At 45.7% G+C, this 21002-nt stretch overlaps 49 non-coding genes across 49 annotated transcripts; 32 read left to right on the plus strand and 17 right to left on the minus strand.

Annotated features, from left to right (window-relative positions):
* The first annotated feature begins 184 nt into the window (after window positions 1-184).
* On the plus strand, window positions 185-256 carry Trnac-gca. Its single transcript has one exon. It is a non-coding gene; the product is annotated as a tRNA-Cys (tRNA).
* A 276-nt stretch (window positions 257-532) lies between these two features.
* Window positions 533-604, minus strand: Trnaa-cgc. Its single transcript has one exon. It is a non-coding gene; the product is annotated as a tRNA-Ala (tRNA).
* Window positions 605-721: 117 nt separating this feature from the next.
* Trnaw-cca lies at window positions 722-793 on the plus strand. The gene has a single exon. It is a non-coding gene; the product is annotated as a tRNA-Trp (tRNA).
* Window positions 794-1112: 319 nt separating this feature from the next.
* Window positions 1113-1184, plus strand: Trnac-gca. The gene has a single exon. It is a non-coding gene; the product is annotated as a tRNA-Cys (tRNA).
* A 276-nt stretch (window positions 1185-1460) lies between these two features.
* On the minus strand, window positions 1461-1532 carry Trnaa-cgc. Its single transcript has one exon. It is a non-coding gene; the product is annotated as a tRNA-Ala (tRNA).
* Window positions 1533-1649: 117 nt separating this feature from the next.
* On the plus strand, window positions 1650-1721 carry Trnaw-cca. Its single transcript has one exon. It is a non-coding gene; the product is annotated as a tRNA-Trp (tRNA).
* A 319-nt stretch (window positions 1722-2040) lies between these two features.
* On the plus strand, window positions 2041-2112 carry Trnac-gca. The gene has a single exon. It is a non-coding gene; the product is annotated as a tRNA-Cys (tRNA).
* A 276-nt stretch (window positions 2113-2388) lies between these two features.
* On the minus strand, window positions 2389-2460 carry Trnaa-cgc. The gene has a single exon. It is a non-coding gene; the product is annotated as a tRNA-Ala (tRNA).
* Window positions 2461-2577: 117 nt separating this feature from the next.
* On the plus strand, window positions 2578-2649 carry Trnaw-cca. The gene has a single exon. It is a non-coding gene; the product is annotated as a tRNA-Trp (tRNA).
* A 319-nt stretch (window positions 2650-2968) lies between these two features.
* Trnac-gca lies at window positions 2969-3040 on the plus strand. Its single transcript has one exon. It is a non-coding gene; the product is annotated as a tRNA-Cys (tRNA).
* A 276-nt stretch (window positions 3041-3316) lies between these two features.
* Trnaa-cgc lies at window positions 3317-3388 on the minus strand. The gene has a single exon. It is a non-coding gene; the product is annotated as a tRNA-Ala (tRNA).
* A 117-nt stretch (window positions 3389-3505) lies between these two features.
* Window positions 3506-3577, plus strand: Trnaw-cca. The gene has a single exon. It is a non-coding gene; the product is annotated as a tRNA-Trp (tRNA).
* A 319-nt stretch (window positions 3578-3896) lies between these two features.
* Trnac-gca lies at window positions 3897-3968 on the plus strand. The gene has a single exon. It is a non-coding gene; the product is annotated as a tRNA-Cys (tRNA).
* A 276-nt stretch (window positions 3969-4244) lies between these two features.
* Trnaa-cgc lies at window positions 4245-4316 on the minus strand. The gene has a single exon. It is a non-coding gene; the product is annotated as a tRNA-Ala (tRNA).
* Window positions 4317-4433: 117 nt separating this feature from the next.
* On the plus strand, window positions 4434-4505 carry Trnaw-cca. The gene has a single exon. It is a non-coding gene; the product is annotated as a tRNA-Trp (tRNA).
* Window positions 4506-4824: 319 nt separating this feature from the next.
* On the plus strand, window positions 4825-4896 carry Trnac-gca. Its single transcript has one exon. It is a non-coding gene; the product is annotated as a tRNA-Cys (tRNA).
* Window positions 4897-5172: 276 nt separating this feature from the next.
* Trnaa-cgc lies at window positions 5173-5244 on the minus strand. Its single transcript has one exon. It is a non-coding gene; the product is annotated as a tRNA-Ala (tRNA).
* Window positions 5245-5361: 117 nt separating this feature from the next.
* On the plus strand, window positions 5362-5433 carry Trnaw-cca. Its single transcript has one exon. It is a non-coding gene; the product is annotated as a tRNA-Trp (tRNA).
* Window positions 5434-5752: 319 nt separating this feature from the next.
* On the plus strand, window positions 5753-5824 carry Trnac-gca. The gene has a single exon. It is a non-coding gene; the product is annotated as a tRNA-Cys (tRNA).
* A 276-nt stretch (window positions 5825-6100) lies between these two features.
* On the minus strand, window positions 6101-6172 carry Trnaa-cgc. The gene has a single exon. It is a non-coding gene; the product is annotated as a tRNA-Ala (tRNA).
* A 117-nt stretch (window positions 6173-6289) lies between these two features.
* Window positions 6290-6361, plus strand: Trnaw-cca. Its single transcript has one exon. It is a non-coding gene; the product is annotated as a tRNA-Trp (tRNA).
* Window positions 6362-6680: 319 nt separating this feature from the next.
* Window positions 6681-6752, plus strand: Trnac-gca. Its single transcript has one exon. It is a non-coding gene; the product is annotated as a tRNA-Cys (tRNA).
* Window positions 6753-7028: 276 nt separating this feature from the next.
* Trnaa-cgc lies at window positions 7029-7100 on the minus strand. The gene has a single exon. It is a non-coding gene; the product is annotated as a tRNA-Ala (tRNA).
* A 117-nt stretch (window positions 7101-7217) lies between these two features.
* Window positions 7218-7289, plus strand: Trnaw-cca. Its single transcript has one exon. It is a non-coding gene; the product is annotated as a tRNA-Trp (tRNA).
* A 6116-nt stretch (window positions 7290-13405) lies between these two features.
* Window positions 13406-13477, minus strand: Trnaa-cgc. Its single transcript has one exon. It is a non-coding gene; the product is annotated as a tRNA-Ala (tRNA).
* Window positions 13478-13595: 118 nt separating this feature from the next.
* On the plus strand, window positions 13596-13667 carry Trnaw-cca. The gene has a single exon. It is a non-coding gene; the product is annotated as a tRNA-Trp (tRNA).
* Window positions 13668-13986: 319 nt separating this feature from the next.
* Window positions 13987-14058, plus strand: Trnac-gca. The gene has a single exon. It is a non-coding gene; the product is annotated as a tRNA-Cys (tRNA).
* A 277-nt stretch (window positions 14059-14335) lies between these two features.
* On the minus strand, window positions 14336-14407 carry Trnaa-cgc. Its single transcript has one exon. It is a non-coding gene; the product is annotated as a tRNA-Ala (tRNA).
* Window positions 14408-14525: 118 nt separating this feature from the next.
* Window positions 14526-14597, plus strand: Trnaw-cca. The gene has a single exon. It is a non-coding gene; the product is annotated as a tRNA-Trp (tRNA).
* A 319-nt stretch (window positions 14598-14916) lies between these two features.
* Trnac-gca lies at window positions 14917-14988 on the plus strand. Its single transcript has one exon. It is a non-coding gene; the product is annotated as a tRNA-Cys (tRNA).
* Window positions 14989-15264: 276 nt separating this feature from the next.
* On the minus strand, window positions 15265-15336 carry Trnaa-cgc. The gene has a single exon. It is a non-coding gene; the product is annotated as a tRNA-Ala (tRNA).
* A 118-nt stretch (window positions 15337-15454) lies between these two features.
* Window positions 15455-15526, plus strand: Trnaw-cca. Its single transcript has one exon. It is a non-coding gene; the product is annotated as a tRNA-Trp (tRNA).
* A 319-nt stretch (window positions 15527-15845) lies between these two features.
* Trnac-gca lies at window positions 15846-15917 on the plus strand. The gene has a single exon. It is a non-coding gene; the product is annotated as a tRNA-Cys (tRNA).
* Window positions 15918-16193: 276 nt separating this feature from the next.
* Trnaa-cgc lies at window positions 16194-16265 on the minus strand. Its single transcript has one exon. It is a non-coding gene; the product is annotated as a tRNA-Ala (tRNA).
* Window positions 16266-16383: 118 nt separating this feature from the next.
* Trnaw-cca lies at window positions 16384-16455 on the plus strand. Its single transcript has one exon. It is a non-coding gene; the product is annotated as a tRNA-Trp (tRNA).
* A 319-nt stretch (window positions 16456-16774) lies between these two features.
* Window positions 16775-16846, plus strand: Trnac-gca. Its single transcript has one exon. It is a non-coding gene; the product is annotated as a tRNA-Cys (tRNA).
* Window positions 16847-17122: 276 nt separating this feature from the next.
* Window positions 17123-17194, minus strand: Trnaa-cgc. Its single transcript has one exon. It is a non-coding gene; the product is annotated as a tRNA-Ala (tRNA).
* Window positions 17195-17311: 117 nt separating this feature from the next.
* On the plus strand, window positions 17312-17383 carry Trnaw-cca. The gene has a single exon. It is a non-coding gene; the product is annotated as a tRNA-Trp (tRNA).
* A 319-nt stretch (window positions 17384-17702) lies between these two features.
* On the plus strand, window positions 17703-17774 carry Trnac-gca. The gene has a single exon. It is a non-coding gene; the product is annotated as a tRNA-Cys (tRNA).
* Window positions 17775-18050: 276 nt separating this feature from the next.
* Trnaa-cgc lies at window positions 18051-18122 on the minus strand. The gene has a single exon. It is a non-coding gene; the product is annotated as a tRNA-Ala (tRNA).
* A 117-nt stretch (window positions 18123-18239) lies between these two features.
* On the plus strand, window positions 18240-18311 carry Trnaw-cca. The gene has a single exon. It is a non-coding gene; the product is annotated as a tRNA-Trp (tRNA).
* Window positions 18312-18630: 319 nt separating this feature from the next.
* On the plus strand, window positions 18631-18702 carry Trnac-gca. Its single transcript has one exon. It is a non-coding gene; the product is annotated as a tRNA-Cys (tRNA).
* Window positions 18703-18978: 276 nt separating this feature from the next.
* On the minus strand, window positions 18979-19050 carry Trnaa-cgc. Its single transcript has one exon. It is a non-coding gene; the product is annotated as a tRNA-Ala (tRNA).
* Window positions 19051-19167: 117 nt separating this feature from the next.
* Window positions 19168-19239, plus strand: Trnaw-cca. Its single transcript has one exon. It is a non-coding gene; the product is annotated as a tRNA-Trp (tRNA).
* A 319-nt stretch (window positions 19240-19558) lies between these two features.
* Trnac-gca lies at window positions 19559-19630 on the plus strand. Its single transcript has one exon. It is a non-coding gene; the product is annotated as a tRNA-Cys (tRNA).
* Window positions 19631-19906: 276 nt separating this feature from the next.
* Trnaa-cgc lies at window positions 19907-19978 on the minus strand. The gene has a single exon. It is a non-coding gene; the product is annotated as a tRNA-Ala (tRNA).
* Window positions 19979-20096: 118 nt separating this feature from the next.
* Trnaw-cca lies at window positions 20097-20168 on the plus strand. The gene has a single exon. It is a non-coding gene; the product is annotated as a tRNA-Trp (tRNA).
* A 319-nt stretch (window positions 20169-20487) lies between these two features.
* Trnac-gca lies at window positions 20488-20559 on the plus strand. The gene has a single exon. It is a non-coding gene; the product is annotated as a tRNA-Cys (tRNA).
* A 276-nt stretch (window positions 20560-20835) lies between these two features.
* Trnaa-cgc lies at window positions 20836-20907 on the minus strand. The gene has a single exon. It is a non-coding gene; the product is annotated as a tRNA-Ala (tRNA).
* Between the last annotated feature and the right edge of the window lie 95 nt (window positions 20908-21002).

The raw sequence follows: 21002 nt of genomic DNA on the forward strand, positions 1-21002 counted from the left end.
GTGAAGGCGCCGACTCGCACTTTCTCCAGGCGCGAAGTGTCTAGTATTTTTGATATTTATATCGTTTAACGCTAATATATAACTGAGAGATAATGATTACGCAATATTTTGCTCGATTAGACGTCTTTAGCCAGGCAGAGTATAATATTTTTCCTTAAGTTATGGGAACGCAAAGATCGTGAATGGGGGTATAGCTCAGTCGTAGAGCATTCGACTGCAGATCGAGAGGTCCCCGGTTCAATCCCGGGTGCCCCCTTCATTTTTCAGTATCTCGAAAAAACAAATGACGATTGTCGCGGTGAGTTGCAAATACATGTTTGAGATGCACCCTGCACGCCATACCGAAGGCTTTGGAGCAACATTTCAATGGGGGGGGATCGCAGCCCAGGGTCTTGCAGGTCATCGTCCTCCCGCCATGAGGTCGAACTGTACGAAATCCACTTGCTTGGGGGAAGAATCTTGTACACTGAATTTTGTAGAATATGGTGATAGGCAAAAGTTTTCATGTACTGCTGCACGGAGAAACAAAAATTGGAGGAGCTGGGATTTGAACCCAGGACTTTCTGCATGCGAAGCAGACACTCTACCACTGAGTTACACCCCCGCCAGAGCAAGTACATCCGGGACGAGTGTCTCGTGGATCCTACTGTCATTATTTCTTAGGTTTGAACGGTACAGTAAGTGTTCGAGGAACCTATTATGACAAGACCTAAGCAGCGTCGACTCCGTGGCGCAACGGTAGCGCGTCTGACTCCAGATCAGAAGGTTGCGTGTTCAAATCACGTCGGGGTCACAATGAAATTTTCGTTTACGAAAGCCATAGGCGAGTATGTCAGTTTAATCAGATACCAAACGATTACGGAGAACGGACGAACAGAACTTGCTTGAAAAAAAGCTACTAGTGCAATTTTCGCGTTCTGACATTAAGGTGAAGGCGCCGACTCGCACTTTCTCCAGGCGCGAAGTGTCTAGTATTTTTGATATTTATATCGTTTAACGCTAATATATAACTGAGAGATAATGATTACGCAATATTTTGCTCGATTAGACGTCTTTAGCCAGGCAGAGTATAATATTTTTCCTTAAGTTATGGGAACGCAAAGATCGTGAATGGGGGTATAGCTCAGTCGTAGAGCATTCGACTGCAGATCGAGAGGTCCCCGGTTCAATCCCGGGTGCCCCCTTCATTTTTCAGTATCTCGAAAAAACAAATGACGATTGTCGCGGTGAGTTGCAAATACATGTTTGAGATGCACCCTGCACGCCATACCGAAGGCTTTGGAGCAACATTTCAATGGGGGGGGATCGCAGCCCAGGGTCTTGCAGGTCATCGTCCTCCCGCCATGAGGTCGAACTGTACGAAATCCACTTGCTTGGGGGAAGAATCTTGTACACTGAATTTTGTAGAATATGGTGATAGGCAAAAGTTTTCATGTACTGCTGCACGGAGAAACAAAAATTGGAGGAGCTGGGATTTGAACCCAGGACTTTCTGCATGCGAAGCAGACACTCTACCACTGAGTTACACCCCCGCCAGAGCAAGTACATCCGGGACGAGTGTCTCGTGGATCCTACTGTCATTATTTCTTAGGTTTGAACGGTACAGTAAGTGTTCGAGGAACCTATTATGACAAGACCTAAGCAGCGTCGACTCCGTGGCGCAACGGTAGCGCGTCTGACTCCAGATCAGAAGGTTGCGTGTTCAAATCACGTCGGGGTCACAATGAAATTTTCGTTTACGAAAGCCATAGGCGAGTATGTCAGTTTAATCAGATACCAAACGATTACGGAGAACGGACGAACAGAACTTGCTTGAAAAAAAGCTACTAGTGCAATTTTCGCGTTCTGACATTAAGGTGAAGGCGCCGACTCGCACTTTCTCCAGGCGCGAAGTGTCTAGTATTTTTGATATTTATATCGTTTAACGCTAATATATAACTGAGAGATAATGATTACGCAATATTTTGCTCGATTAGACGTCTTTAGCCAGGCAGAGTATAATATTTTTCCTTAAGTTATGGGAACGCAAAGATCGTGAATGGGGGTATAGCTCAGTCGTAGAGCATTCGACTGCAGATCGAGAGGTCCCCGGTTCAATCCCGGGTGCCCCCTTCATTTTTCAGTATCTCGAAAAAACAAATGACGATTGTCGCGGTGAGTTGCAAATACATGTTTGAGATGCACCCTGCACGCCATACCGAAGGCTTTGGAGCAACATTTCAATGGGGGGGGATCGCAGCCCAGGGTCTTGCAGGTCATCGTCCTCCCGCCATGAGGTCGAACTGTACGAAATCCACTTGCTTGGGGGAAGAATCTTGTACACTGAATTTTGTAGAATATGGTGATAGGCAAAAGTTTTCATGTACTGCTGCACGGAGAAACAAAAATTGGAGGAGCTGGGATTTGAACCCAGGACTTTCTGCATGCGAAGCAGACACTCTACCACTGAGTTACACCCCCGCCAGAGCAAGTACATCCGGGACGAGTGTCTCGTGGATCCTACTGTCATTATTTCTTAGGTTTGAACGGTACAGTAAGTGTTCGAGGAACCTATTATGACAAGACCTAAGCAGCGTCGACTCCGTGGCGCAACGGTAGCGCGTCTGACTCCAGATCAGAAGGTTGCGTGTTCAAATCACGTCGGGGTCACAATGAAATTTTCGTTTACGAAAGCCATAGGCGAGTATGTCAGTTTAATCAGATACCAAACGATTACGGAGAACGGACGAACAGAACTTGCTTGAAAAAAAGCTACTAGTGCAATTTTCGCGTTCTGACATTAAGGTGAAGGCGCCGACTCGCACTTTCTCCAGGCGCGAAGTGTCTAGTATTTTTGATATTTATATCGTTTAACGCTAATATATAACTGAGAGATAATGATTACGCAATATTTTGCTCGATTAGACGTCTTTAGCCAGGCAGAGTATAATATTTTTCCTTAAGTTATGGGAACGCAAAGATCGTGAATGGGGGTATAGCTCAGTCGTAGAGCATTCGACTGCAGATCGAGAGGTCCCCGGTTCAATCCCGGGTGCCCCCTTCATTTTTCAGTATCTCGAAAAAACAAATGACGATTGTCGCGGTGAGTTGCAAATACATGTTTGAGATGCACCCTGCACGCCATACCGAAGGCTTTGGAGCAACATTTCAATGGGGGGGGATCGCAGCCCAGGGTCTTGCAGGTCATCGTCCTCCCGCCATGAGGTCGAACTGTACGAAATCCACTTGCTTGGGGGAAGAATCTTGTACACTGAATTTTGTAGAATATGGTGATAGGCAAAAGTTTTCATGTACTGCTGCACGGAGAAACAAAAATTGGAGGAGCTGGGATTTGAACCCAGGACTTTCTGCATGCGAAGCAGACACTCTACCACTGAGTTACACCCCCGCCAGAGCAAGTACATCCGGGACGAGTGTCTCGTGGATCCTACTGTCATTATTTCTTAGGTTTGAACGGTACAGTAAGTGTTCGAGGAACCTATTATGACAAGACCTAAGCAGCGTCGACTCCGTGGCGCAACGGTAGCGCGTCTGACTCCAGATCAGAAGGTTGCGTGTTCAAATCACGTCGGGGTCACAATGAAATTTTCGTTTACGAAAGCCATAGGCGAGTATGTCAGTTTAATCAGATACCAAACGATTACGGAGAACGGACGAACAGAACTTGCTTGAAAAAAAGCTACTAGTGCAATTTTCGCGTTCTGACATTAAGGTGAAGGCGCCGACTCGCACTTTCTCCAGGCGCGAAGTGTCTAGTATTTTTGATATTTATATCGTTTAACGCTAATATATAACTGAGAGATAATGATTACGCAATATTTTGCTCGATTAGACGTCTTTAGCCAGGCAGAGTATAATATTTTTCCTTAAGTTATGGGAACGCAAAGATCGTGAATGGGGGTATAGCTCAGTCGTAGAGCATTCGACTGCAGATCGAGAGGTCCCCGGTTCAATCCCGGGTGCCCCCTTCATTTTTCAGTATCTCGAAAAAACAAATGACGATTGTCGCGGTGAGTTGCAAATACATGTTTGAGATGCACCCTGCACGCCATACCGAAGGCTTTGGAGCAACATTTCAATGGGGGGGGATCGCAGCCCAGGGTCTTGCAGGTCATCGTCCTCCCGCCATGAGGTCGAACTGTACGAAATCCACTTGCTTGGGGGAAGAATCTTGTACACTGAATTTTGTAGAATATGGTGATAGGCAAAAGTTTTCATGTACTGCTGCACGGAGAAACAAAAATTGGAGGAGCTGGGATTTGAACCCAGGACTTTCTGCATGCGAAGCAGACACTCTACCACTGAGTTACACCCCCGCCAGAGCAAGTACATCCGGGACGAGTGTCTCGTGGATCCTACTGTCATTATTTCTTAGGTTTGAACGGTACAGTAAGTGTTCGAGGAACCTATTATGACAAGACCTAAGCAGCGTCGACTCCGTGGCGCAACGGTAGCGCGTCTGACTCCAGATCAGAAGGTTGCGTGTTCAAATCACGTCGGGGTCACAATGAAATTTTCGTTTACGAAAGCCATAGGCGAGTATGTCAGTTTAATCAGATACCAAACGATTACGGAGAACGGACGAACAGAACTTGCTTGAAAAAAAGCTACTAGTGCAATTTTCGCGTTCTGACATTAAGGTGAAGGCGCCGACTCGCACTTTCTCCAGGCGCGAAGTGTCTAGTATTTTTGATATTTATATCGTTTAACGCTAATATATAACTGAGAGATAATGATTACGCAATATTTTGCTCGATTAGACGTCTTTAGCCAGGCAGAGTATAATATTTTTCCTTAAGTTATGGGAACGCAAAGATCGTGAATGGGGGTATAGCTCAGTCGTAGAGCATTCGACTGCAGATCGAGAGGTCCCCGGTTCAATCCCGGGTGCCCCCTTCATTTTTCAGTATCTCGAAAAAACAAATGACGATTGTCGCGGTGAGTTGCAAATACATGTTTGAGATGCACCCTGCACGCCATACCGAAGGCTTTGGAGCAACATTTCAATGGGGGGGGATCGCAGCCCAGGGTCTTGCAGGTCATCGTCCTCCCGCCATGAGGTCGAACTGTACGAAATCCACTTGCTTGGGGGAAGAATCTTGTACACTGAATTTTGTAGAATATGGTGATAGGCAAAAGTTTTCATGTACTGCTGCACGGAGAAACAAAAATTGGAGGAGCTGGGATTTGAACCCAGGACTTTCTGCATGCGAAGCAGACACTCTACCACTGAGTTACACCCCCGCCAGAGCAAGTACATCCGGGACGAGTGTCTCGTGGATCCTACTGTCATTATTTCTTAGGTTTGAACGGTACAGTAAGTGTTCGAGGAACCTATTATGACAAGACCTAAGCAGCGTCGACTCCGTGGCGCAACGGTAGCGCGTCTGACTCCAGATCAGAAGGTTGCGTGTTCAAATCACGTCGGGGTCACAATGAAATTTTCGTTTACGAAAGCCATAGGCGAGTATGTCAGTTTAATCAGATACCAAACGATTACGGAGAACGGACGAACAGAACTTGCTTGAAAAAAAGCTACTAGTGCAATTTTCGCGTTCTGACATTAAGGTGAAGGCGCCGACTCGCACTTTCTCCAGGCGCGAAGTGTCTAGTATTTTTGATATTTATATCGTTTAACGCTAATATATAACTGAGAGATAATGATTACGCAATATTTTGCTCGATTAGACGTCTTTAGCCAGGCAGAGTATAATATTTTTCCTTAAGTTATGGGAACGCAAAGATCGTGAATGGGGGTATAGCTCAGTCGTAGAGCATTCGACTGCAGATCGAGAGGTCCCCGGTTCAATCCCGGGTGCCCCCTTCATTTTTCAGTATCTCGAAAAAACAAATGACGATTGTCGCGGTGAGTTGCAAATACATGTTTGAGATGCACCCTGCACGCCATACCGAAGGCTTTGGAGCAACATTTCAATGGGGGGGGATCGCAGCCCAGGGTCTTGCAGGTCATCGTCCTCCCGCCATGAGGTCGAACTGTACGAAATCCACTTGCTTGGGGGAAGAATCTTGTACACTGAATTTTGTAGAATATGGTGATAGGCAAAAGTTTTCATGTACTGCTGCACGGAGAAACAAAAATTGGAGGAGCTGGGATTTGAACCCAGGACTTTCTGCATGCGAAGCAGACACTCTACCACTGAGTTACACCCCCGCCAGAGCAAGTACATCCGGGACGAGTGTCTCGTGGATCCTACTGTCATTATTTCTTAGGTTTGAACGGTACAGTAAGTGTTCGAGGAACCTATTATGACAAGACCTAAGCAGCGTCGACTCCGTGGCGCAACGGTAGCGCGTCTGACTCCAGATCAGAAGGTTGCGTGTTCAAATCACGTCGGGGTCACAATGAAATTTTCGTTTACGAAAGCCATAGGCGAGTATGTCAGTTTAATCAGATACCAAACGATTACGGAGAACGGACGAACAGAACTTGCTTGAAAAAAAGCTACTAGTGCAATTTTCGCGTTCTGACATTAAGGTGAAGGCGCCGACTCGCACTTTCTCCAGGCGCGAAGTGTCTAGTATTTTTGATATTTATATCGTTTAACGCTAATATATAACTGAGAGATAATGATTACGCAATATTTTGCTCGATTAGACGTCTTTAGCCAGGCAGAGTATAATATTTTTCCTTAAGTTATGGGAACGCAAAGATCGTGAATGGGGGTATAGCTCAGTCGTAGAGCATTCGACTGCAGATCGAGAGGTCCCCGGTTCAATCCCGGGTGCCCCCTTCATTTTTCAGTATCTCGAAAAAACAAATGACGATTGTCGCGGTGAGTTGCAAATACATGTTTGAGATGCACCCTGCACGCCATACCGAAGGCTTTGGAGCAACATTTCAATGGGGGGGGATCGCAGCCCAGGGTCTTGCAGGTCATCGTCCTCCCGCCATGAGGTCGAACTGTACGAAATCCACTTGCTTGGGGGAAGAATCTTGTACACTGAATTTTGTAGAATATGGTGATAGGCAAAAGTTTTCATGTACTGCTGCACGGAGAAACAAAAATTGGAGGAGCTGGGATTTGAACCCAGGACTTTCTGCATGCGAAGCAGACACTCTACCACTGAGTTACACCCCCGCCAGAGCAAGTACATCCGGGACGAGTGTCTCGTGGATCCTACTGTCATTATTTCTTAGGTTTGAACGGTACAGTAAGTGTTCGAGGAACCTATTATGACAAGACCTAAGCAGCGTCGACTCCGTGGCGCAACGGTAGCGCGTCTGACTCCAGATCAGAAGGTTGCGTGTTCAAATCACGTCGGGGTCACAATGAAATTTTCGTTTACGAAAGCCATAGGCGAGTATGTCAGTTTAATCAGATACCAAACGATTACGGAGAACGGACGAACAGAACTTGCTTGAAAAAAAGCTACTAGTGCAATTTTCGCGTTCTGACATTAAGGTGAAGGCGCCGACTCGCACTTTCTCCAGGCGCGAAGTGTCTAGTATTTTTGATATTTATATCGTTTAACGCTAATATATAACTGAGAGATAATGATTACGCAATATTTTGCTCGATTAGACGTCTTTAGCCAGGCAGAGTATAATATTTTTCCTTAAGTTATGGGAACGCAAAGATCGTGAATGGGGGTATAGCTCAGTCGTAGAGCATTCGACTGCAGTTCCGCTTGCGACGCCGTGCAGGTCGCACGTGTTGTGCCTTCGCTCCGCAATAGCGTGTGCAAGCCGTGACTACTTTCTTTGTTTACGTTGTTTGCTAGATTTGCTGTATTGTGCTTCCGTCAGTTCACTTTTAGTGTTTTGTGACGTTTTGTGTTAGCGGTCTCGACCGTTTAATAAGTGGATATGTCGTCCAGGTTGTTCCCAAGGAAATGTACTCTGTGTTTCGAATTCGACAAGTCTACACGTCATGTTCAACCGAGTTCCCTGGAAGTTCACGATTTCATAGTGGATGTCATTGGTATTACGTCTGACCAGGTTCATACTGCCTATTACGACACAGATCTCTACTGTTTCTTCGTCAAGTTGTTAAACCCTGTGTTACTGGAGAGGATTCTGTTAAAACATGGTAGCAGAGCTGAGTTCCGTCATCGTGACGCCTCGGTGAGTACTGTTCTCATATCCAATGCTGATGTAGAATACAAAAATGTCCGTGTGTACAACCTGCCGCCGGAAGTTGAAAACTGTTATTTACGTGAGATTTTGACGAAATATGGGGAGGTCAAGCAAATCCGTAACGAACGTTGGTCTAGTCAACATCGGTTACAGTGTTTTAGTGGCGTCCGGTCAGTCGAAATGCACGTCAAGCAAGATATCCCCTCCCATCTTCTTGTTTGTGGGTATAAAGTTCATGTCACGTACAGTGGGCAACCAGGCACATGCTTTATTTGTAATGAAACTGGTCACTTGCGTACGAACTGCCCTAAACGTGTATTTGTTCTCAAAAGTACTTTGGAACAGCGTAAAAAGTTGACATTGGCTGATCTTGTTAGGGAGGCACCAATCACGGACATCGACCGCCCTCGTGATAGTGAAATATTGCCCCCGGAGCCTGGTTTGCCTGTTGCCGACTTTCCACCCTTTCCTTCAAAACCGGTTACAGATACGCCTGCCTCCAAATCTGACGTGCAGCTGCTGAGCCACAAAACGTGTGATGATGATAGTCCGGACGAGGCTCTCCAGGAATTAGAACTCGACGTCCCAAAAGAGATGCCGGTTACGGTTACTGACTCAAGTTTTTCTGAACCGTCGCACGCAGCTGTCGACGCTGCGGCTATTGACGTCATTCCGAGTGACGTACAGGCAGCTTTGGCACCACAACAGCCGAGCCCGCCGCCTGAAGTCGCGACGTCACCACAGGCCGAATCACAACAAGCGCGTGCTTCCGATAAGCATAACGAGGCAGGCAGTACTTGTGTACAAACTGAAGGAAGTCAAAGTCCGTCTACAAACAAACACGAAGTTCGTGCTAGTGACAACAAACAAACTTGTCCACCTTCTGAGTCAGTTCTTTCCGCAGATCAGATGGTTGAGGCGTCACAGCACGTTATGGATTGCGAAGTCACTCAGGACCCTCCCACACCTCCGTCTGCCGATGTGTTCCCTAGCAGAGCACGTAGTAGGACCAAAGTTCAACCGAACGTCAACGCAGTACGGAAGAAAAACAAACCCAACGACACACAAGTGACTGTTCGTGATCCTCCCGACAATGCAGACCATTCCGAAGTCTCTATGCCCTTTTAATGCGACCAGTGTTGTTTAGTGGCCCTTTACGTACCTCACTGTACTAATGGCACAAGCGTACAAATTCGTCTCCCTGAACATAAATAAGATTCGATCTGATCTCAAAATTGCGGCCCTACAGCAGTTTCTATACGAATCTGACGCTGATATTGTGTTGTTGCAGGAAGTTACTGTTTTAAATCTCTTCATCTCTGGTTTTAAAACCATATCAAACGTTGCTCCTGAGGAAAGTACAGGTACCGCACTTTTATTACGGGAAGGCATTCCAGTTGGGGAGATCGAGTTTCTAGATTCCGGTCGAGGAGTGAGCTGTAAAATTTTTGATGTAACCCTTGTTAATTTATATGCCCCATCAGGCAACAGCAACAAATTCGAACGGTCACGTTTTTATAAGGAGGAAGTTACGTATCTGTTGAGGAGCAGTCCTCAAAACCTGATAATAGGAGGTGACTTCAACTGTGTTCTACGTAAAAACGATCAGTCCCCTAATTTTAACTACTGTAAAGAACTGCACGAGCTCGTTAAGAATATTAAGCTGAAAGATGCTTGGGAACTGAAGTATCCTACTTTAGTTAAATTCACTTTTTTCACCGTTACTTCATGCAGCCGTCTGGATAGAATTTATCTATCGGACTGTATCAGTGACAGACTCCTAGCGGTTGACGTAATCCCGGCTAGTTTTACCGACCATTGCGCTTTTACGGCAACGGTTCACTTAAATCGACAGCCTACCAAATTATTTCGTTCCCCGTGGATGTTAAACATATCGCATCTGGCGGACGCTGAGTTATTTGACGTTATCAGGCATGTGTGGGAAACTTGTTTGCGTTCCATCACTTTTTATCCGACTAAAGCGATGTGGTGGACCGCTGTTGCGAAACCAAAGCTTCGAAAAAGTCTCATTTATTATAGTGCTCAGAAAGCACGCGCCTTCAAGAGGACCTTTGAGTTTTACTACACTGTGCTGCGACAACTGTATGATTCATCCACTGCGACCAACACTAACTTTCCATCAATTCAACGTGTCAAGGCTAAACTTGTCAGCTTGAAGCGTCAACAATTGGAAGGTCTGAAAGTTAAATCCAAACCTAAATCTGTTTTAGCCGACGAAATGACATCTATGTACCATTTATTTAAGCATTTCTCGCGCCGCCGCAGGGCTTTCATTGATGTTTTGGAAAGGGATAATGGGGAATTACTCTCTACTCAAGCGGCCATTATTAGTGAAATTCACCAACATTTCCAACGACTGTATTCCAGTGAAATTGTCAATGAACCTGCTGTCAGTGCAGTGGTCAATGTTTTTGATAGGGCGATTACTCCTGCTGACAATGTCGACTTTTTATCGGACTTCACTCCCGAGGAAGTTTTAGCCTTGATCTCCAAGTCGCCTTCCTTTAAATCGCCTGGTCCTGATGGTTTGCCCAAGGAATTTTATATCAAATTCTGGAATGTCCTTGGTGGTACTTTTACTGAAATTGTTAATGAAGTCATGAGTGGTGGTCCTCTTCCTGCCGAGTTCAAGGTGGGTAGAATTGTTTTAGTCCCGAAGAGAACTGGTCACAAGCGAGTTGATAATCTCCGTCCAATCACATTATTGAACTTTGATTATAAAACGATTGCCCGAGCGATTAATAGCAGAATGACCCCCATCCTTGGGAAAGTTATTCATTCACATCAGTCTTGCCTTCCAGGGAGATCCATTATGACTCCGGTTGCGGAGTACAGAGACGTTATTTCAGTAGCGGCCGTAACCAACATCAAATGTGCTTTCCTTTTTCTTGACTTTTGCAAAGCTTTTGACCGCGTTAGTCATCACTATTTAGAACGCATCCTGCAACGAATTGGACTCGAAGAACGAGCTGTGGCAGTCATTCGGCATATGATTACAGGCATTACTGCTAGGATCACCGTTAACGGTCAGCTGACACAAGCTGTTGGTATACGACGAGGTGTACCGCAAGGCAGTCCTTTGTCGATGTCGCTCTTTGTTTTGTCGCTCGAGCCATTTCTGGAGAGATTGTGTATCACATTAACTGGCCTTTCTGTCTTAGGGAGCAATCTTACTGTGAGGGCTTACGCCGATGATGTTGCTGTTATCCTACGTCATGAGTCTGAAGTGGCCCAATTGCGGGCTGAGATTGATAATTACAGCACTGCGTCTGGAGCGAAACTCAGTGAGGGTAAATGTAAGGTTCTAAGCTTACGGGGCTTCGAATCTCTTGCTATACCGTGGGCACAGATCGTCGAACAACATGTTGCTCTGGGAATCATCATCGATAGGTGTCCTTTACGTATGGCAGCTAAAAACTGGAAACTTACTGCAAATCGAATACAGGGAGCTATAGTGGAAAACACCTGGCGATCGACAAATATCCTCCAGAAGATCAGGATTTTGAATACATACATACTCTGTAAAGCTTATTATGTCGCTCAGGTGTTCCCTCTTCCCAAAATGCAAGCCCATAAGATCATGCGTTTGTCCAGCAGGTTTGTGTGGCTCGGTCATATTTTTAAGTTAACCTATACCACACTGTCTAAGTCAGTGCAAGCTGGGGGCCTGCAACTCAATGATATCCGTCGAAAGGCGACGGCACTCTATATAAAACGAACAACTGAGATAATTACCACGATGCCCCATACTATCACATCGAAGCTGTTTCGCATTGTTCGCCCAAAATGTATGAAACCGCCAATTGACATCGGGAAACTAAACTTTCAATTGCAACATGTCGGTGTTTATTACCTCGAAATGAGTTACTTAGGTGACAGTGTTTCCACAAGTCCTTGTCTCACGACAGTGTTCTTAATTGCTCAGTGGCAGAAGTACGAAGCTCCAAATACAATTGAAATGCACTACCCAAGAATCGTCTGGACGGCAGTGTGGACCAATATTACTCTCAAAATTCATTCTTCCGATGTGCTTTCCGCCTGGTATAAAGTTGTCCACAATCTTATTCCAACCAATGAAAAACTCAACCGCATTGGCTTAAGTGCTACTGACAACTGCCTCAAATGTGGATTAGTAGACACTCTGAGGCACAGGTTTACTTGCTGCGGGCATCAGTTCAACTGGCATTGGGTGCGGAAACGATTGGCGCTGCTCACACGTAGCACTGAAAGTCTTTATACGACTGATATCCTCCTGTGGCCTGATACACGGTTTTACCCCAAAACGAAAAACAATACTGTTATGTGGATGCTGGGACATTTTGTCAATTACGTCATGACCCAACACGGAGAAGACAATATTACTGCCTTTACTGCTTATATGGCAACGGCATATTGGCGAAGAAACCAGTTCCCACACATTAAGAGGGATTTTGGCAATATGTTAACAATCCTGTTTGAGAAACAGGGAATTGGGTGATTCTAAAGTATATCCGCGATTCCTGTCACCATTTCCATGGTGAAGTTCCCAGGTACAAGTCAACAGTGACTACTATTTTCGTTATCATTTCGCCTATGGCGCTTGAAGAACCTGAAGTTTTCTTTTCTTTCTTATTCCTCATTATTTGTTTTTTGAGGGAAGAGACATCCCTTTATTTTATTTATTTATTTAGTTATTTATTTTTTTTTTTCTCTCTTCTTGGTTTTGAGAAAGATTTCTAATTTTCGTTGGCACTTATATTCCAAAGAAGACGAAGCAATGAGCTCCTTGTAATCCCGAAGAAATTGAATTCCTTTTGTGTACTGTTGTACGATGCCAGTGAATCTGGAGACTTTGATTTCATTTGAATATAGCTGAAGAAGCTCGCCAAGGAAGGCATTCATGGTGAGCGCAAGGAGGGCTGTAAGGGGAGAAGGGAGGCCCTAAAAAAAAAAAAAAAAAAAAAAAAAAAAAAAAAAAAAAAAAAAAAACTGCAGATCGAGAGGTCCCCGGTTCAATCCCGGGTGCCCCCTTCATTTTTCAGTATCTCGAAAAAACAAATGACGATTGTCGCGGTGAGTTGCAAATACATGTTTGAGATGCACCCTGCACGCCATACCGAAGGCTTTGGAGCAACATTTCAATGGGGGGGGATCGCAGCCCAGGGTCTTGCAGGTCATCGTCCTCCCGCCATGAGGTCGAACTGTACGAAATCCACTTGCTTGGGGGAAGAATCTTGTACACTGAATTTTGTAGAATATGGTGATAGGCAAAAGTTTTCATGTACTGCTGCACGGAGAAACAAAAATTGGAGGAGCTGGGATTTGAACCCAGGACTTTCTGCATGCGAAGCAGACACTCTACCACTGAGTTACACCCCCGCCAGAGCAAGTACATCCGGGACGAGTGTCTCGTGGATCCTACTGTCATTATTTCTTAGGTTTGAACGGTACAGTAAGTGTTCGAGGAACCTATTCATGACAAGACCTAAGCAGCGTCGACTCCGTGGCGCAACGGTAGCGCGTCTGACTCCAGATCAGAAGGTTGCGTGTTCAAATCACGTCGGGGTCACAATGAAATTTTCGTTTACGAAAGCCATAGGCGAGTATGTCAGTTTAATCAGATACCAAACGATTACGGAGAACGGACGAACAGAACTTGCTTGAAAAAAAGCTACTAGTGCAATTTTCGCGTTCTGACATTAAGGTGAAGGCGCCGACTCGCACTTTCTCCAGGCGCGAAGTGTCTAGTATTTTTGATATTTATATCGTTTAACGCTAATATATAACTGAGAGATAATGATTACGCAATATTTTGCTCGATTAGACGTCTTTAGCCAGGCAGAGTATAATATTTTTCCTTAAGTTATGGGAACGCAAAGATCGTGAATGGGGGTATAGCTCAGTCGTAGAGCATTCGACTGCAGATCGAGAGGTCCCCGGTTCAATCCCGGGTGCCCCCTTCATTTTTCAGTATCTCGAAAAAACAAATGACGATTGTCGCGGTGAGTTGCAAATACATGTTTGAGATGCACCCTGCACGCCATACCGAAGGCTTTGGAGCAACATTTCAATGGGGGGGGGATCGCAGCCCAGGGTCTTGCAGGTCATCGTCCTCCCGCCATGAGGTCGAACTGTACGAAATCCACTTGCTTGGGGGAAGAATCTTGTACACTGAATTTTGTAGAATATGGTGATAGGCAAAAGTTTTCATGTACTGCTGCACGGAGAAACAAAAATTGGAGGAGCTGGGATTTGAACCCAGGACTTTCTGCATGCGAAGCAGACACTCTACCACTGAGTTACACCCCCGCCAGAGCAAGTACATCCGGGACGAGTGTCTCGTGGATCCTACTGTCATTATTTCTTAGGTTTGAACGGTACAGTAAGTGTTCGAGGAACCTATTCATGACAAGACCTAAGCAGCGTCGACTCCGTGGCGCAACGGTAGCGCGTCTGACTCCAGATCAGAAGGTTGCGTGTTCAAATCACGTCGGGGTCACAATGAAATTTTCGTTTACGAAAGCCATAGGCGAGTATGTCAGTTTAATCAGATACCAAACGATTACGGAGAACGGACGAACAGAACTTGCTTGAAAAAAAGCTACTAGTGCAATTTTCGCGTTCTGACATTAAGGTGAAGGCGCCGACTCGCACTTTCTCCAGGCGCGAAGTGTCTAGTATTTTTGATATTTATATCGTTTAACGCTAATATATAACTGAGAGATAATGATTACGCAATATTTTGCTCGATTAGACGTCTTTAGCCAGGCAGAGTATAATATTTTTCCTTAAGTTATGGGAACGCAAAGATCGTGAATGGGGGTATAGCTCAGTCGTAGAGCATTCGACTGCAGATCGAGAGGTCCCCGGTTCAATCCCGGGTGCCCCCTTCATTTTTCAGTATCTCGAAAAAACAAATGACGATTGTCGCGGTGAGTTGCAAATACATGTTTGAGATGCACCCTGCACGCCATACCGAAGGCTTTGGAGCAACATTTCAATGGGGGGGGATCGCAGCCCAGGGTCTTGCAGGTCATCGTCCTCCCGCCATGAGGTCGAACTGTACGAAATCCACTTGCTTGGGGGAAGAATCTTGTACACTGAATTTTGTAGAATATGGTGATAGGCAAAAGTTTTCATGTACTGCTGCACGGAGAAACAAAAATTGGAGGAGCTGGGATTTGAACCCAGGACTTTCTGCATGCGAAGCAGACACTCTACCACTGAGTTACACCCCCGCCAGAGCAAGTACATCCGGGACGAGTGTCTCGTGGATCCTACTGTCATTATTTCTTAGGTTTGAACGGTACAGTAAGTGTTCGAGGAACCTATTCATGACAAGACCTAAGCAGCGTCGACTCCGTGGCGCAACGGTAGCGCGTCTGACTCCAGATCAGAAGGTTGCGTGTTCAAATCACGTCGGGGTCACAATGAAATTTTCGTTTACGAAAGCCATAGGCGAGTATGTCAGTTTAATCAGATACCAAACGATTACGGAGAACGGACGAACAGAACTTGCTTGAAAAAAAGCTACTAGTGCAATTTTCGCGTTCTGACATTAAGGTGAAGGCGCCGACTCGCACTTTCTCCAGGCGCGAAGTGTCTAGTATTTTTGATATTTATATCGTTTAACGCTAATATATAACTGAGAGATAATGATTACGCAATATTTTGCTCGATTAGACGTCTTTAGCCAGGCAGAGTATAATATTTTTCCTTAAGTTATGGGAACGCAAAGATCGTGAATGGGGGTATAGCTCAGTCGTAGAGCATTCGACTGCAGATCGAGAGGTCCCCGGTTCAATCCCGGGTGCCCCCTTCATTTTTCAGTATCTCGAAAAAACAAATGACGATTGTCGCGGTGAGTTGCAAATACATGTTTGAGATGCACCCTGCACGCCATACCGAAGGCTTTGGAGCAACATTTCAATGGGGGGGGATCGCAGCCCAGGGTCTTGCAGGTCATCGTCCTCCCGCCATGAGGTCGAACTGTACGAAATCCACTTGCTTGGGGGAAGAATCTTGTACACTGAATTTTGTAGAATATGGTGATAGGCAAAAGTTTTCATGTACTGCTGCACGGAGAAACAAAAATTGGAGGAGCTGGGATTTGAACCCAGGACTTTCTGCATGCGAAGCAGACACTCTACCACTGAGTTACACCCCCGCCAGAGCAAGTACATCCGGGACGAGTGTCTCGTGGATCCTACTGTCATTATTTCTTAGGTTTGAACGGTACAGTAAGTGTTCGAGGAACCTATTCATGACAAGACCTAAGCAGCGTCGACTCCGTGGCGCAACGGTAGCGCGTCTGACTCCAGATCAGAAGGTTGCGTGTTCAAATCACGTCGGGGTCACAATGAAATTTTCGTTTACGAAAGCCATAGGCGAGTATGTCAGTTTAATCAGATACCAAACGATTACGGAGAACGGACGAACAGAACTTGCTTGAAAAAAAGCTACTAGTGCAATTTTCGCGTTCTGACATTAAGGTGAAGGCGCCGACTCGCACTTTCTCCAGGCGCGAAGTGTCTAGTATTTTTGATATTTATATCGTTTAACGCTAATATATAACTGAGAGATAATGATTACGCAATATTTTGCTCGATTAGACGTCTTTAGCCAGGCAGAGTATAATATTTTTCCTTAAGTTATGGGAACGCAAAGATCGTGAATGGGGGTATAGCTCAGTCGTAGAGCATTCGACTGCAGATCGAGAGGTCCCCGGTTCAATCCCGGGTGCCCCCTTCATTTTTCAGTATCTCGAAAAAACAAATGACGATTGTCGCGGTGAGTTGCAAATACATGTTTGAGATGCACCCTGCACGCCATACCGAAGGCTTTGGAGCAACATTTCAATGGGGGGGGATCGCAGCCCAGGGTCTTGCAGGTCATCGTCCTCCCGCCATGAGGTCGAACTGTACGAAATCCACTTGCTTGGGGGAAGAATCTTGTACACTGAATTTTGTAGAATATGGTGATAGGCAAAAGTTTTCATGTACTGCTGCACGGAGAAACAAAAATTGGAGGAGCTGGGATTTGAACCCAGGACTTTCTGCATGCGAAGCAGACACTCTACCACTGAGTTACACCCCCGCCAGAGCAAGTACATCCGGGACGAGTGTCTCGTGGATCCTACTGTCATTATTTCTTAGGTTTGAACGGTACAGTAAGTGTTCGAGGAACCTATTATGACAAGACCTAAGCAGCGTCGACTCCGTGGCGCAACGGTAGCGCGTCTGACTCCAGATCAGAAGGTTGCGTGTTCAAATCACGTCGGGGTCACAATGAAATTTTCGTTTACGAAAGCCATAGGCGAGTATGTCAGTTTAATCAGATACCAAACGATTACGGAGAACGGACGAACAGAACTTGCTTGAAAAAAAGCTACTAGTGCAATTTTCGCGTTCTGACATTAAGGTGAAGGCGCCGACTCGCACTTTCTCCAGGCGCGAAGTGTCTAGTATTTTTGATATTTATATCGTTTAACGCTAATATATAACTGAGAGATAATGATTACGCAATATTTTGCTCGATTAGACGTCTTTAGCCAGGCAGAGTATAATATTTTTCCTTAAGTTATGGGAACGCAAAGATCGTGAATGGGGGTATAGCTCAGTCGTAGAGCATTCGACTGCAGATCGAGAGGTCCCCGGTTCAATCCCGGGTGCCCCCTTCATTTTTCAGTATCTCGAAAAAACAAATGACGATTGTCGCGGTGAGTTGCAAATACATGTTTGAGATGCACCCTGCACGCCATACCGAAGGCTTTGGAGCAACATTTCAATGGGGGGGGATCGCAGCCCAGGGTCTTGCAGGTCATCGTCCTCCCGCCATGAGGTCGAACTGTACGAAATCCACTTGCTTGGGGGAAGAATCTTGTACACTGAATTTTGTAGAATATGGTGATAGGCAAAAGTTTTCATGTACTGCTGCACGGAGAAACAAAAATTGGAGGAGCTGGGATTTGAACCCAGGACTTTCTGCATGCGAAGCAGACACTCTACCACTGAGTTACACCCCCGCCAGAGCAAGTACATCCGGGACGAGTGTCTCGTGGATCCTACTGTCATTATTTCTTAGGTTTGAACGGTACAGTAAGTGTTCGAGGAACCTATTATGACAAGACCTAAGCAGCGTCGACTCCGTGGCGCAACGGTAGCGCGTCTGACTCCAGATCAGAAGGTTGCGTGTTCAAATCACGTCGGGGTCACAATGAAATTTTCGTTTACGAAAGCCATAGGCGAGTATGTCAGTTTAATCAGATACCAAACGATTACGGAGAACGGACGAACAGAACTTGCTTGAAAAAAAGCTACTAGTGCAATTTTCGCGTTCTGACATTAAGGTGAAGGCGCCGACTCGCACTTTCTCCAGGCGCGAAGTGTCTAGTATTTTTGATATTTATATCGTTTAACGCTAATATATAACTGAGAGATAATGATTACGCAATATTTTGCTCGATTAGACGTCTTTAGCCAGGCAGAGTATAATATTTTTCCTTAAGTTATGGGAACGCAAAGATCGTGAATGGGGGTATAGCTCAGTCGTAGAGCATTCGACTGCAGATCGAGAGGTCCCCGGTTCAATCCCGGGTGCCCCCTTCATTTTTCAGTATCTCGAAAAAACAAATGACGATTGTCGCGGTGAGTTGCAAATACATGTTTGAGATGCACCCTGCACGCCATACCGAAGGCTTTGGAGCAACATTTCAATGGGGGGGGATCGCAGCCCAGGGTCTTGCAGGTCATCGTCCTCCCGCCATGAGGTCGAACTGTACGAAATCCACTTGCTTGGGGGAAGAATCTTGTACACTGAATTTTGTAGAATATGGTGATAGGCAAAAGTTTTCATGTACTGCTGCACGGAGAAACAAAAATTGGAGGAGCTGGGATTTGAACCCAGGACTTTCTGCATGCGAAGCAGACACTCTACCACTGAGTTACACCCCCGCCAGAGCAAGTACATCCGGGACGAGTGTCTCGTGGATCCTACTGTCATTATTTCTTAGGTTTGAACGGTACAGTAAGTGTTCGAGGAACCTATTATGACAAGACCTAAGCAGCGTCGACTCCGTGGCGCAACGGTAGCGCGTCTGACTCCAGATCAGAAGGTTGCGTGTTCAAATCACGTCGGGGTCACAATGAAATTTTCGTTTACGAAAGCCATAGGCGAGTATGTCAGTTTAATCAGATACCAAACGATTACGGAGAACGGACGAACAGAACTTGCTTGAAAAAAAGCTACTAGTGCAATTTTCGCGTTCTGACATTAAGGTGAAGGCGCCGACTCGCACTTTCTCCAGGCGCGAAGTGTCTAGTATTTTTGATATTTATATCGTTTAACGCTAATATATAACTGAGAGATAATGATTACGCAATATTTTGCTCGATTAGACGTCTTTAGCCAGGCAGAGTATAATATTTTTCCTTAAGTTATGGGAACGCAAAGATCGTGAATGGGGGTATAGCTCAGTCGTAGAGCATTCGACTGCAGATCGAGAGGTCCCCGGTTCAATCCCGGGTGCCCCCTTCATTTTTCAGTATCTCGAAAAAACAAATGACGATTGTCGCGGTGAGTTGCAAATACATGTTTGAGATGCACCCTGCACGCCATACCGAAGGCTTTGGAGCAACATTTCAATGGGGGGGGATCGCAGCCCAGGGTCTTGCAGGTCATCGTCCTCCCGCCATGAGGTCGAACTGTACGAAATCCACTTGCTTGGGGGAAGAATCTTGTACACTGAATTTTGTAGAATATGGTGATAGGCAAAAGTTTTCATGTACTGCTGCACGGAGAAACAAAAATTGGAGGAGCTGGGATTTGAACCCAGGACTTTCTGCATGCGAAGCAGACACTCTACCACTGAGTTACACCCCCGCCAGAGCAAGTACATCCGGGACGAGTGTCTCGTGGATCCTACTGTCATTATTTCTTAGGTTTGAACGGTACAGTAAGTGTTCGAGGAACCTATTCATGACAAGACCTAAGCAGCGTCGACTCCGTGGCGCAACGGTAGCGCGTCTGACTCCAGATCAGAAGGTTGCGTGTTCAAATCACGTCGGGGTCACAATGAAATTTTCGTTTACGAAAGCCATAGGCGAGTATGTCAGTTTAATCAGATACCAAACGATTACGGAGAACGGACGAACAGAACTTGCTTGAAAAAAAGCTACTAGTGCAATTTTCGCGTTCTGACATTAAGGTGAAGGCGCCGACTCGCACTTTCTCCAGGCGCGAAGTGTCTAGTATTTTTGATATTTATATCGTTTAACGCTAATATATAACTGAGAGATAATGATTACGCAATATTTTGCTCGATTAGACGTCTTTAGCCAGGCAGAGTATAATATTTTTCCTTAAGTTATGGGAACGCAAAGATCGTGAATGGGGGTATAGCTCAGTCGTAGAGCATTCGACTGCAGATCGAGAGGTCCCCGGTTCAATCCCGGGTGCCCCCTTCATTTTTCAGTATCTCGAAAAAACAAATGACGATTGTCGCGGTGAGTTGCAAATACATGTTTGAGATGCACCCTGCACGCCATACCGAAGGCTTTGGAGCAACATTTCAATGGGGGGGGATCGCAGCCCAGGGTCTTGCAGGTCATCGTCCTCCCGCCATGAGGTCGAACTGTACGAAATCCACTTGCTTGGGGGAAGAATCTTGTACACTGAATTTTGTAGAATATGGTGATAGGCAAAAGTTTTCATGTACTGCTGCACGGAGAAACAAAAATTGGAGGAGCTGGGATTTGAACCCAGGACTTTCTGCATGCGAAGCAGACACTCTACCACTGAGTTACACCCCCGCCAGAGCAAGTACATCCGGGACGAGTGTCTCGTGGATCCTACTGTCATTATTTCTTAGGTTTGAACGGTACAGTAAGTGTTCGAGGAACCTATT

The sequence above is a fragment of the Schistocerca piceifrons genome, chromosome 3 (assembly GCF_021461385.2).
Source record: "Schistocerca piceifrons isolate TAMUIC-IGC-003096 chromosome 3, iqSchPice1.1, whole genome shotgun sequence".
Taxonomy (NCBI): domain Eukaryota; kingdom Metazoa; phylum Arthropoda; class Insecta; order Orthoptera; family Acrididae; genus Schistocerca; species Schistocerca piceifrons.